The 14,811-nt window shown below is 50.8% G+C and overlaps 1 pseudogene; it reads right to left on the minus strand.

Annotated features, from left to right (window-relative positions):
* Positions 1 to 1,924: 1,924 nt before the first annotated feature.
* The window catches only part of LOC119357925, a 129,245-nt pseudogene continuing 116,358 nt past the window's right edge, over positions 1,925 to 14,811 (minus strand).

Raw genomic sequence — 14,811 nt, forward strand, 5'->3', positions numbered from 1 at the left:
CGTGTGCGGTGCCCCTCTCCACCATAATCCACCTCAATCATATCGTAGCGGTGCTTAGGCGAAGCCCAGCGTCGGTAGAAACATCATCACCGTCATCACGCCGTCATGCTAATGGAACTCTCCCATGAAGCTCTTCTGGATCGAAGTTCGTGGGACATCATCGAGCTGAACGTGTGCTGAACTCGGAGGTGCCGTGTGTTCGGTACTTGGATCGGTCGGATCGTGAAGACGTACGACTACATCAACCGCGTTCTCATAACGCTTGTGCTTACGGTCTACGAGGGTACGTGGAAGATACTCTCCCCTCTCGTTGCTATGCATCACCATGATCTTGCGTGTGCGTAGGAAAATTTTGAAATTACTACGTTTCCCAACAAGATATGCTTTGGACTGCATGGCACACACACTAGGATCAACACTCCCCCTATATTTTATAGACAAGGCAAAACTTGCAATAATATAAGTGACAATAAGCATTGAGGCAAGGTAAAGTAAGTGAGCATGAAGTAAAGGGCACAAGATAACATAAGCTCACAATCTACTAACATACTAGACAAAAGATAAGATAAGCTTGAGGGCATATGTCTCATACCATATGATACCATAGGTCTCCTGGTCTCACACGCAAACCAACACAAACCAACAAACCAAAGCGACGAAGGTTCAACGAAACGAAAGCAACAAGACACAAGACTCGCAAATCCTACACTCTCTCCCCTTTGGCATCGAGACACCAAAAAGGCAGAGAGGACACCTACGACACAGGTGGTAGCTCCCACTGACGCGATCACCCATCAAGCTCCTCATCTGTCTCAGTAGCAGGACTGGACTCCCCATCCGACTCAGTCCACTGATAGCCCTGCTTCACCATCTAGGAAGCCTCAGGAGTGATGCTCTTCTCTGACCTGCTCACGACGTCCTCACCAAGCTTCCTTAAGATCCTCTTGTCATGCTGGCGACTCTCCTTCTGAGCAACGTGGGCCTTGTATTGTCCGTTGGCCTGGATGCAGAACAGAGCCTTCATCTTGGCCTTGAGCTTCTTAGCCCAAGATGGCTCAGTAGATGGAGGTGAATACCACGCAGAACTGTCCTCAGCCTCCTCCTCCTCAAACTCATCCTCATCAACGTCCATGCGAGCAGCTTCGGCCTCAGCCTGGGTAGTGGTGTTAGCCCACTTGTTCTTCTGGCGCAGCTTAATGGGCTCATGGCGAATCTAGTTGGGAGCAAGGAACTCTTCGCTTAGAAAGAGCTTCTCACAAGTCTTCGAGATCAAGAGGAACAAGTAAGGTCCATAGATGGGCACCTTACGGTGGAACACAGCAAACTGAAGCTCACTCCACATGATGTGAGAGATATCAAGTGGTTCAGGTTGTTGACGACGGGCTTCCTCACACATGAGCATCATGTCCACGAGATAGGAGTGCACCTTGTCCTTCTCACCTATGCGAGGAAACAAAGAGTTGTGTAAGATCCAGTGCATGATGTCAAGAAACGGGTTCAACACAAAAGACTTCTTGCCGCTGGGGAGGGTCTTCTCAACAAGAAAGGGTTGAAGCTTGTTCTTGTTGGTAGCCTCGGGGTTGGCATGTGGGCGGGCACCAACGGACGCATCAAGCCCTTCATCACGAACATGCAATAGCTCCATGAACTCCTTCCACTCAGCAGTCATCCTCTTCCCATTTGTCATCCAAATCATGGTCCGCTTCTCATCCGTGTGTAAGTGTACAGAAGCAAAGAATTGAGCCACAAGCTCCGGGTCAAAGTCAAGGTGGAAAGTGACGATCCCCTCAATACCAAACTGCTCCAGCAAATCCAGAGGCTCTCTAAAATATGCCCGGATCTTCTTTAGATGTTCCATGTCAATCCACTGAACTGGGACATAGATGTTATGCTTGGCCTTGATCGCGTCTAGGTAGATGATATTCTATTGCTTGATCCAAAACAAGTCATTTCCCCTTGAGAGCTCTCTAGGCCTGACATAAGAGTTGAGCTTCCTTCGAATCAAAAACTCCGCTTGAGGCATTTCATCCATGCCGATGTTTGGCTCCTTGAACTTGCTAGCTATGGTCTTGACATGGTGTTGTGGGGCACTGGAGCCCTCAGGAGCTTCTTGGTTGCACAGCTGCTTGGAGCTCGTGTCACGGCCGGGATTTGAGCGCCTGGCATTGGAACTTGAGCCACCACCTATGACACACAACACAAACACACGAGAAGAGCGAGAAGGATTATTGCAAAGACCAAGGCCAACACCAAAGGAAATATGTAGAAATGAGATTTGATGGACAAAACAAAGTAATTTGTTACTCAAAGGTAGTACTGGGCCAGGATGCGGACGTAAAATATTACATCTGCTCTAGCCACTGTAGTACTGCGCCGGGTTGGCATGGTAGTACCACTCTTAGAGTGGAAGTAATTTTTTACTTCCGCGCCCCGGACGGTAGTACCGCTCCAGAGGAGCGGTAGTACCGCACATAATGGATCTTCGCAAGATCAGATCTAGAAACATTCGTAAATATAGATCGGTACTATCGTTGATCAAAACTACACTGTTGCACCACACCAAATAGCATATCTACTGCATTAGCACTCTCCTACAATCTCCTCTTGCTAAGATTTAGACAAAAATCACAAGGACTACACATGCATCTCCCAAAACCTAGAAGCACAAAAACGGGGCAAAGAGAGAGGGACTAAGGGAGATAACGGGGTCCATGGCAAGAGGACGAGGTGGGGATCGATGCCACAGGTTGGAATGCGAGGAGAGCGACCGGAGACGGAGATCTGGCGAGGTCCTCCGGCGCCGTTCTTGGGCAAGAGAGAGACGTAGTGAGGGGAAGAGATGAATGGGTATGGGGGAGTTGGAACTCCCCCTGCCCGCTCTTAACCCCCACGCGCTCGCGACAACACGATAGTACCGCCCGAGCGGAAGTACCGCACGCAGGGCGGTAGTGCCGCCCTTCTAGTGGCATTAAAAAATTATTGCCACGGTGGAAGCGGTAGTACCATGCCGGGGTTGCAGCTGCACACACACAGATGCCACCCACCTCCTGCGGTAGTATCGTGGCTAGCCACGGTAGTACCGTACACCCAAGAAAGTGCAAGTTTCGAGAAGACAGAAAAACAAGGCCTTTGCAATGCACACTTCAAGCAACCGGACACGCAAAAGAGCACAAACGAAGCAACTAAAACACACACACAAGGCCAAAAACAAGGCAAAAAGGACAAAGAGGACCAAACACGAATCAAAACCTCTCGAAAGGAGAGGGCGGTGGCAGGAGCCACCTATGTTTGAGTCAATTGGTATGGCACCGCGAAGAATTATCCTTGGGCCCATGACCAAAACTCGTCTTTGAAGCACAAGTACCATCTACAATGATATTTAGCTCATGCCTTAACTCGCGAAATCTTGCTTCATCCAAGGGCTTCGTGAAAATATCTGCAAGGTTATCATGAGTGTTGACATAGTTGAGCTCGATCTCTCCTCGCCTAATGTGATCCCGGATAAAGTGATACCGAATATCAATATGCTTCATCTTGAAGTGTTGCACCGGGTTGAGAGAAATCTTGTTGGCACTTTCATTGTCACACCAAAGAGGCACTTTGTCACAAATGACACCGTAGTCCTTTAAAGTTTGCCTCATCCATAGAAGTTGAGCACAACAACTACCGGCAGCCACATACTCTGCGTGGGTGGACGAGAGAGACACACAACTTTGCTTCTTAGAAGACCAACTCACCAAAGAGCAACCAAGAAATTGGCATCCTCTGGAAGTTGACTTCCTATTCACTTTGTCTCCCGCCCAATTCGAGTCCGAAAAGACCACAAGGTTGAAGTTAACTCCTCTTGGGTACCATAAGCCAAAGTTTGGGGTATAAGACAAATATCGAAAGATTCACTTAACCGCCACATAGTGGTTTTCCTTAGGTGCGGCTTGAAGCCATGCACAAATTCCCACACTCAACATGATATCCGGTCTAGATGCACAAAGGTAAAGCAAGGTGCCAATCATGGAGTGCGGGAGTCCTGGATTAGGGGGTCTCCGGACAGCCGGACTATATCCTTTGGCCGGACTGTTATACTATAAAGATACAAGATTGAAGACTTTGTCTCGTGTCCGGATGGGACTCTACTTGGCATGGAAGGCAAGCTAGGCAGTACGGATATGGGTATCTCCTCCTTTGTAACCGACCTTGTGTAATCCTAACCCTCTCCGGTGTCTATATAAACCGGAGGGTTTTAGTCCGTAGGACACAACAATAACATACAATCATACCATAGGCTAGCTTCTAGGGTTTAGCCTCTTCGATCTCGTGGTTGATCAACTCTTGTAATACCCATATCATCAAGAATAAATCAAGCAGGACGTAGGGTTCTACCTCCATCAAGAGGGCCCGAACCTGGGTAAAACATCGTGTCCCCTGCCTCCTGTTACCATCCGCCTTAGACGCACAGTTCGGGATCCCCTACCCGAGATCCGCCGGTTTTGACACCAACATTGGTGCTTTCATTGAGAGTTCCTCTGTGTCATCGCTGTTAGGCTTGATGGCTCCTACAATCATCGATAGAGATGCAGTCCAAGGTGAGACTTTTCTCCCTGGACAGATCTTTGTGTTCGGCGGCTTCGCATTGCGGGCCAACTCGCTTGGCCATCTGGAGTAGATCGAAAGTTACGCCCCTGACCACCAGGTCAGATTTGGAAGCTTAAACTACACGGCCGACATCCGCGGAGACTTGATCTTCGACGGATTCGAGCCTTTGCCTTGTGCGCCACGCGGTCACGATGAGTACGATTTAGCTCTACCATCAGACAGTGTTCAAGAGATCGCACCGGCAGCCGCTCCGACCCTCAATTCGGAGCCAGTTGTGCCGTCCATGGACGGGTGGATGGACCCCGCCACGGAGGCCTTACCCTCAGCGGCGATCGAGCCGAACATCGACCTTACCCTGCACAAGAGCCGTGTTGTCAGACTGCCGGATCCTTCTCCGGCCATGGACTCCGAGCCGCCTGCGCCCATTCCTAGTGAATCCGATTGGGCGCCGATCATGGAGTTTACCTCCGCGGATATTTTCAGCACTCGCCCTTTGGCGACATACTGAACTCATTAAGGTCTCTCTCCTTGTCAGGAGGATCCTGGCCGAACTATGTCCGGCAGGATTGGGATGCGGATGACGAAGAAATTCGCTGCCCACCCACCACCCACTTAGTAGCCACTGTCGACGACTTAACCGACATGCTCGACTTTGACTCCGAAGACATCGACGGTATGGATGACGATGCGGGAGACGAAGAGGAACCACTGCCCATAGGGCACTGGACAGCCACCTCATCATACGATATATACATGGTGGACACACCCAAAGAAGGCAATAGCGACGAGACAACGGAGGATGACCCCTCCAAGAAGCAACCCAAGCGCCGACGTCAGCGGCGCCGCTCTAAGTCCCGCCAAAGCAAAAGTGGTGATACCGGCACAGGAGATGATAACACTCCGGATAGTGCCGAAGATGGCAACAATCCCCTCCAACACGATCTAGGACAGGAGGATGGAAAGGCCAGCCCTCCAGAGAGAGCGGCACATGGAGAGGCGAAGGATGATAATTACATGCCCCCTCCGAAGACGAGGCAAGCCTCGACGATGCCGAATTCGTCGTGCTAGAGGATCCCATCGAACAAGAGCGCTTCAAGCGCCGGCTTATAGCCACGGCAAATAGCCTTAAGAACAAGCAGTAGCAGCTTCAAGCTGATCAAGATCTGCTAGCTGACAGATGGACTAAAGTCCTCGCGGCCGAGGAATATAAACTTGAGCGCCCCTCCAAGAGTTACCCAAAATGCAGGTTGCTACCCTGACTGGAGGAAGAAGCGTATGACGCGGCTGATCGGCCACCTCGTGGCCGCGATAGAGAGGCATTCCAGCCAAAAACTCAGCCTGCACCCCAACGCCATTCAAATAAAAAGGCATGGGGAAATACGCCAGACCTGCGAGATGTATTGGAGGACAAAGCAAAACATGCAAGATCGATCTACGAATCACAAGGGCGCGCCACTATGCAAGACGATAAACGTCATGCCGGATACAGTAAAAGTAAGTCTGGCCAGGCCGATCACAGCGGACATGACTCATTCAAGATGCGTCGTGACATAGCCCAGTACAGAGGCGCCGCACACCCCCTATGCTTCACAGACGAAGTAATGGATCATCAAATCCCAGAGGGTTTCAAATCCGTAAATATTGGATCATGCGACGACACAACAGATCCTGCGGTATGGATCAAGGATTTCCTCCTCCACATCCACATGTCCCGCGATGATGACTTACACGCCATCAAATACCTCCCACTCAAACTTAAAGGACCAGCTCGGCATTGGCTCAACAGCTTGCCAGCAGAGTCCATTGGATGTTGGGAAGATCTGGAAGCCGCATTCCTCGACAACTTTCAGGGCACTTACGTGCGACCACCAGACGCCGATGACCTAAGCCATATAATTCAGCAGCCAGAGGAATCAGCTAGGCAATTCTGGACATGGTTCCTAACAAAGAAAAATCAAATCGTCGACTGTCCGGATGCAGAGGCCTTAGCAGCTTTTAAACACAACATCCGCGACGAGTGGCTAGCCCGGCACCTTGGTCAGGAAAAGCTGAAATCTATAGTAGCCCTCACGACACTCATGACCCGCTTTTGTGCGGGAGAAGACATCTCGCTGGCTCGCAGTAATAACATATCAAAGAACCATGGTACCTCGGACACCATGGACGGCAATAGCAGGTCACGTCTCAACAAACATAAGCGCTGCATTAACAGCGACAATACCGAGGATACGGCAGTCAATGCCGGATTCAAAGGCTCTAAACCCGGTCAGCGGAAAAAGCCATTTAAAAGAAGCACTCCGGGCCTGTCCAGTTTGGACCGCATACTCGATCGCTCATGTCAAATACATGGCACCCCCGACAAGCCAGCCAACCACACCAATAGGGATTGTTGGGTATTCAAGCAGGCCGGGAAGTTAATTGCCGAAAACAAAGATAAGGGGCCACATAGCAATGACGAGGAAGAGCCCCGGCAGCCGAACACCGGAGGACAGAAGAGGTTCCCCCCACAAGTGCGGACGGTGAACATGATATACGCAACCCACATCCCCAAGAGGGAGCGGAAGCGTGTGCTCAGGGACATATATGCGTTGGAGCTAGTCGCCCCAAAGTTCAACCCATGGTCCTCCTGTCCGATCACCTTCGATCGCAGGGACCATCCCACTAGTATCCGTCATGGCGGACGCCGCACTGGTCCTAGACCCAATCATCGATGGATTTCACCTCACTCGAGTCCTTATGGATGGCGGCAGCAGCCTGAACCTGCTTTACTAGGACACAGTGCGCAGAATGGGTATAGACCCCTCAAGGATCAAACCCACAAAAACAACCTTTAAAGGCGTCATTCCAGGTGTAGAGGCCCATTGCACAGGCTCAATTACACTGGAAGTGGTCTTCGGATCCCCGGATAACTTCCGAAGCGAAAAATTAATCTTCGATATAGTCTCGTTCCGCAGTGGCTATCATGCACTACTCGGGCGAACCGCATTTGCAAGATTCCATGTGGTACCGCATTATGCATACCTCAAACTCAAGATGCCAAGACCTCGGGGGGTCATCACAGTTAATGGAAACACAGAGCGCTCTCTCCGCACGGAGGAGCACACTGCGGCCCTCGCAGCAGAAGCGCAAAGCAGCCTCTCAAGGCAATCCACCAGTTCGGCGTTTCAAGACCCGGACACCTTCAAGCGCGCTCGGAGTAATCGGCAACTAGACCGCCCGACATGATCTGAGCTCGCGTAGCAATGCGGCCCCCACCCCGGCCCAAGCCAAACGGCGAAATTCGTGCCACGCGTACATAATTACACATTAAAAATACCATGGGCACAGGCGAGGAGGGGGGCACAACTACGGCACGCCCCAATACACGGCTTAAACCGCACTAGGGGCTTCCCGCTTTGTTATTTTTCTCTTTCAGGACTTTAATCTCTGGAAACCCTGTCCGGCAGCATGATTGCCGAACACATGATGCAGCAACCAAGGAGGCAGAAAGCTACATCACACCACCGATCTCCCAGGTGGATTACGATAACGAGTGAAATATTTGCTTTAATACTATTCCTCAGCTTGCCCTTGGAAGGGACACAGTCCTACTTTTTGCTTATCGCACTATCTGTATCATTCTGCTTTAACGCACCTTTTTGAATAAACAATGCATAACATTACGACTATTATTGCATTCTTGTTTTATATGTATGTGTTCATTAATGACGCCTTGCAACCATACACTTTGGTACGGCCAATACACCAGGGGCTTCAGTACCCCACATTATGGTGTGAGAAGTTCGAACACTTACACAATTGCGGCACCCCAAACTTATAGCATTATATGCATCAGCCCCGAATCATGTCTTTGGTCAAATGTTGGGTTTGCCCGGCTCCTATGTTTTGGTACCTTACGTTCCGCTCTATCGGCTAAGGTAGCACTAGGAGAACTACTGCGATTGTGCCCCGGTTCTGCTGGGCTAAGCACCTCAGTAGAGAAAGCTAAAACTGACTGTCATGATAAGGCGAGAGACTGGTCGCTGTTCGGCGAGGTTTCGAGTCCCTAAAGACTTATGCCGCTTAGAGCGAGGAGCCGGTCCTATCCGGCTTAAAGGCGTGTATCGCGCCCCGAATTCGGCCTTCCGAATACCAGGGGCTTCGCCGAAATTTAAAATTATAGAATTCTATGGCTAAGTGAGAGTGATAAAGCATTATTAGTCCGGTTGCCTTGTTCGCTGTGCTGAGCACCTCCCTCGAAGGACCCAAAAATGGGAACAAGAGTGCTCAGGTTTATCCCGAACACCCCAGCACTCGCGGCATGGGGGCAGAAGCCGAGGACTATCCATCTCTCAGATTGGATAAACAGCCAAACAGAAGGTAATATTTTAAATTCAAACAAGCGTTGCATAGCGCATATGAAACAAGTTTTCATCATACATGAGAACACGAGCAAGTTTAGTCAAATATTACATCCTTTGGACATTCGTCCGCTACAAGACGGGCACCCTTCAGGACACCCTCGTAATAAATTTCGGGGGTGTGATGCTCCTTGCCCTACGGCGGTCCTTCCTTGATCAGCTTCACGACATCTAGCTTGTCCCATTGCACCTTCACACGGGCGAAAGCCTGGCGTGCACCTTCGATGCAAACGGACCGCTTGACGACTTCCAGTCGAGGGCAGGCATCCACAAGCTGCCTCAGCAGGCCGAAGTAGCTGTTCGGAAGGGCGTCGCCAGGCCACAACCGGACTATAAAGCCCTTCATGGCCTATTCGGCCGCCTTGTGTAGCTCGAGCAACTGCTTTAGCTGGTCGCTCAGAGGCATCGGGTGTTCAGTCCTAGTATACTGAGACCAGAATAGCTTCTCCATTGAGCTTCCCTTCTCGGCCTGGTAAAACTGTGTGGCATCCGACACGCTGCGGAGCAAATCTGTGAATGCTCCTGGAGAGCTCCGGATTCGGGTAAGTAATAGGTAATTTACTCTCACATGCTTGCTTTGCATATAGAATGCCTTACTCGCCGCTATTTTCTTCATCGCGTCAATCTCCTGGAGGGCCTTTTGGGCTTCGGCCTTCGCACTCTTTGCGCTCTCAAGGGCCGCGACAAGCTCAGACTCTCGCGTCTTTGAGTCAAGCTCCAATGCCTCGTGCTTCGTCACGAGAGCCTGGAGCTCTTGCTGCACCTCTCCCACCCGAGCCTCTTGCCTTTCCTGCTCGGTGCGCTCCTTGGCCGCTTTATCTTCGGCCTCCGACAGTGCTTGCTTTAGGGTCGCCACTTCGGTCGTGGCCTCTGGCAAATTCATGATGATCCTGTCATTTTGCAATCGCATTCTTTTTATACATATCCATAGACTAGGTACTACTTACCTTTGTTCTCCTCGAGCTGCCTCTTGGCAAGGCCGAGCTCGTCCTTGGACCCTTTAAGGTCCTGCTTCAGTGCGACGACCTCCGTAGTCAGTGCGGCAGATGTCAGCAGCGAAGCCTGCATACGCATATTGACATACTTATATTAGACTCCTGCGATATTGTTTGATCCTCTGTTCGGCTTTTCTTTGTGAACACTGAACAGAGCATCAGGGGCTACTGTCTATGTGGTAATATTTTTCCTATATTTTAAACACTTACCTCAAAGCCTGTTAGAAGGCTGGCACAGGCTTCAGTCAATCCGCTCTTGGCGGACTGAACCTTCTGGACCACCACACTCATAATAGTACGGTGCTCCTCGTCGATGGAAGCGCTGCGAAGCGCTCCCAGCAGATTGTCCGGCGCCTCTGGATGGACAGAGGTCACCGGCACAGGCGTCTTGCCCCTCTTGGAAGGAGGCCGCCTGCCCGAGTCTGGAACCACTGGAGGTTCCGGCACGGTGTTCAGCTGAGGGCCGAACTCGGAGCCCTCAGGGGCCTTGTTCCCTCTGCTCCTGGAGTCCGGAAGGTCGCCTTGAGGCGCCTCCGGGACTGTCTCCCCTCCACCCGGCGCCTCTTGAGACAATACCTCGGCGTCGTCCGCAGGGCAAGGGGAGGTGGCGGTCGGAAGTGGATCACTATCAATATCCGACGAGCCCAGGGAGCCGTCCGACGATACATCGATACGGGCTCGTGGCGGCCTGCATAATCTTATTCAGCGTTAAGGGAAGCAGTGTGACAAAGGAATGCTATGAGTTACTCTGGTATTCGAATACTTACGACTTCACTAGGGGCTTGGCCTTGAGCAGCCACTCGTCTTCGCCTTCGGCGGCGGTGGTGGAACTGTCCGGAAGGAGAGTCCTTCCCTTCTTGGACCATTCGGCCTCCCCGGTTGGGGCGGCCTTCCTTTTCTTGTCTCCCCCAACTGAAGGGGGAGCATCTTCTTCTTCCTCCTTGTCTTCGGGGGAGGAGTGTGTCGCAGAGTTATAGGACGATGAGTCCGATGACGCCTGGCGTCGGGAACTCTTTCGAGTTCCCTTGGCCTTCTTGGTCTTCTCTGGCACCTTATGAGGGGCCGGAGTCAGCATCTTCGTCAGGAGAGCGTCTGCTGGGCCTTCAGGCAAAGGAGCCGGATAGTCGATCTGTCCGGCTGTCTCCTGCCAGTCCTGTCAAAGGTACGGGAGCTTAGATCCCGCATAGAGTCAAACTATGAAAAACAAGTATCCTGTGGGAGGTAAAACAACTTACCATGCTGGCTTGGCGCTTCGCGCAGAATCCACGATCCTCGGTAGTGGGAGGGGGAACCTCGACACCCTTGAATATCACCTTCCAGGCATCCTCATGAGTTCTATTGAAGAGCCTGTTCAGAGTTCGGTGTTGGGCCGGGTCGAACTCCCACAAATTGAAAGCCCATTGTTGGCACAGGAGGATCCAGCGGATGAGCATGACCTGGACTACGTTGACGAGTTTGAGCTTCTTGTTCACCATGTTTTGAATACATGTTTGGAGTCCGGTCAGCTCTCCCGAACTACCCCAGGACAGGCCCTTCTCTTGCCAGGAGGTGAGCCGCGTGGGGATGCCAGATCGGAACTCTGGGGCCGCTGTCCATTTAGGGTCACGCGGCTCGGTGATGTAGAACCACCCCGATTGCCACCCCTTTATGGTCTCCACGAAGGAGCCCTCGAGCCATGTGACGTTGGGCATCTTGCCCACCATGGCGCCTCCGCACTCCGCCTGGCGGCTGCTCACTACCTTCGGCTTGACATTGAAGGTCTTCAGCCATAAGCCGAAGTGGGGCTTGATGGGGAGGAAGGCCTCGCACACGACGATAAACGCCATGATGTTGAGGATGAAGTCCGGGGCCAGATCGTGGAAATCCAGGCCATAGTTGAACATGAGCCCCCGAACGAATGGGTGGAGAGGGAATCCTAGTCCGCGGAGGAAATGGGTAAGGAACACTACCCTCTCATGGGGCCTAGGGGTGGGGATGAGCTGCCCCTCATCTGGGAGCCGGTGCGCGATGTCGTTGGGCAGGTATCCGGCTCTCCTCAGCTTCTTGATGTGTCCCTCCGTGATGGAGGAGACCATCCACCCGCCTCCCGCTCTGGACATGGTTGGAGAAGGTCGAGGTGGGAAATGCGGACTTGGGCGCTGGAGCTCGAGTGTGTGAAAATGGATGAGCAAAGGAGGAAGAAGGCATGGATGAAAAGGTGAATCCTTATCCCTTTATATGGGCGGCCGAAACTATGCGCCCCCACTAGCCTGGTAGAACTCGCTTATCCCCCAAGCGCCGTAATCGATGGCGCGGTTGGGTTACCCACGCCTGTATTGATGAGAATCCCGTGATAAGGGGGCACGATCTCTGCTTTGACAAGACGTGTCAAAAAACTGCCTCGCGTTATGTGCGGGGCTAGTTAAAGGAAACGGTTCGAATAATCACCGGGCCATGGCATAATGTCATGTTGCCAAAAAAAGTCAGCAAATTGGATTTGTGGAAATATTATTCTCTCTACGGTGGTATGTGGAACTTATTTTGCAGGGTCGGACAATATCCTTGTATTCAAATTCTTCCGTGGTGTATTCGAAGGAGGAACCCGCCTTGCAATGCCGAAGACAACACTACGCGCCGGACTCATCGTCATTGAAGCCTGGTTCAGGGGCTACTGAGGGAGTCCTGGATTAGGGGGTCTCCGGACAGCCGGACTATATCCTTTGGCCGGACTGTTAGACTATGAAGATACAAGATTGAAGACTTCGTCTCGTGTCCGGATGGGACTCTACTTGGCGTGGAAGGCAAGCTAGGCAGTACGGATATGGATATCTCCTCCTTTGTAACCGACCTTGTGTAATCCTAACCCTCTCCTGTGTCTATATAAACCGGAGGGTTTTAGTCCGTAGGACACAACAATAACATACAATCATACCATAGACTAGCTTCTAGGGTTTAGCCTCTTCGATCTCGTGGTAGATCAACTCTTGTAATACTCATATCATCAAGAATAAATCAAGCAGGACGTAGGGTTTTACCTCCATCAAGAGGGCCCGAACCTGGGTAAAACATCGTGTCCCCTGCCTCCTTTTACCATCCGCCTTAGACGCACAGTTCGGGACCCCCTACCCGAGATCCGCCGGTTTTGACACCGACATGGAGCGATATACCTTTTGATCCACCGCTTTACCATTGGGATCTATGTCAAGTTGGCATTTGACGGGCATCGGAGTGGAAGCCGGCTTGACATCGCTTAGCTTGAATCTCTTGAGCATGTCTTGAGTGTATTTGGCTTGGTTGATGAAGGTTCCTTCTCTTCTTTGTTTGATTTCGAACCCGAGAAAGAACTTCAACTATCCCATCATGGACATCTTGGACTTCGAGGTCATGAGAGCGGCAAACTCCTCATTGAAAGCTTTGTTAGGAGAACCAAAGATAATATCATCAACATACAGTTGGCATACAAACAACTCCCCTTTGACTTTCTTAGTAAAAAGAGTGGGGTCGATTTTCCTAATTTCAAACCCATGATCTTGCAACAACTTGGTAAGGTGCTAATACCACTCACGTGGGGCTTTTTTAAGGCCATAGAGTGCCTTATCGAGTTGGTACACATGATTGGGGAACTCTGGATCCTCAAATCCCGAGGGTTGTTTGACATACACCAACTCATTAATAGGACCATTAAGAAAATCACTCTTCACATCCATTTGTTGCAACTTGAAGTTATGATGAGAAGCTAAGCAATCAACAAACGAATATATTCAAGGCGAGCAATGGGAGCAAAGGTTTCACCATAGTCGATACCCTCGACTTGGGAGTAGCCTTGTGCTACCAAACGAGCCTTGTTGCGAACAATAATTCCATGATCATCTTGCTTGTTCTTGAATATCCACTTGGTTCCAATGACATTATGGTTCCCCTTTGGCCTTGGCACTAATCTCCACACCTTGTTGTGCTCGAAGTTGTTGAGTTTTTCATGCATGGCATTGAGCCAATCCGGATCCTCGAGCGCCTCATAGACGTTTTGGGGCTCAACACAAGAGACAAACGCGTGATGTTCACAATAGTTTGCTAATTGTCTATGAGTTCTTACCCCCTTTCTTAAGCTTCCAAGCACATTCTTCATGAGATGATCTTTGGTAGTGAGCTTGGATGCAGTCTTGGCGGCACGATGCTCCAATTCTTCCTTGACAAAGAGTTGAGGAGTGGTAACTTGATCATCTTGAGCATCGTCTTGAGCGTCGTCTTGAGCTTGTTCTTGATCTTGACCTTGCTCTTGATCTTCAACTTGCTCGGTAGAAAGAACTTGACCTTGGGCATCACTTGGTGGTTCACCACCATCTTGAGGTTGATCTTGCCCTTGATCTTGTTCATTTGGTTGAGGGCCTTCACTTTGTTCTTCGGAAGCGTGTGGGTCTTGGGTTGGTGATGGTTCCACTTGAGTGGAATATTGTCCTTCTCCTTCGGCCACAAGGGGTTCCTCAATGGGTAGTATATAGCCAACACCCATTCTTCTTATGGCCCGGGGAGGAATTTCATCACCTACATCACAAGTACCACTTTGGTCCACTTGGGAGCCATTATTCTCATCAAACTCCATGCTACACGTCTCCTCAATGAGTCTGGTGGACTTGTTGAGGACACAGTAAGCATGAGAGTTTGTAGCATAACCACCAAATATACCCTCATGAGCTCTAGCCTCAAATTTAGACAAACGAACACCTTTCTTGAGAATGAAACACCTACAACCAAACACCCAGAAGTACTTGAGGTTAGGCTTGTTGCCGGTAAGTATCTCATATGGAGTCTTGTTCAAGCCTTTGCAGAGATGGAGCCGATTGGATGCA

The sequence above is a fragment of the Triticum dicoccoides genome, chromosome 2A (genome assembly GCF_002162155.2).
Source record: "Triticum dicoccoides isolate Atlit2015 ecotype Zavitan chromosome 2A, WEW_v2.0, whole genome shotgun sequence".
Classification (NCBI taxonomy): Eukaryota; Viridiplantae; Streptophyta; class Magnoliopsida; order Poales; family Poaceae; genus Triticum; species Triticum dicoccoides.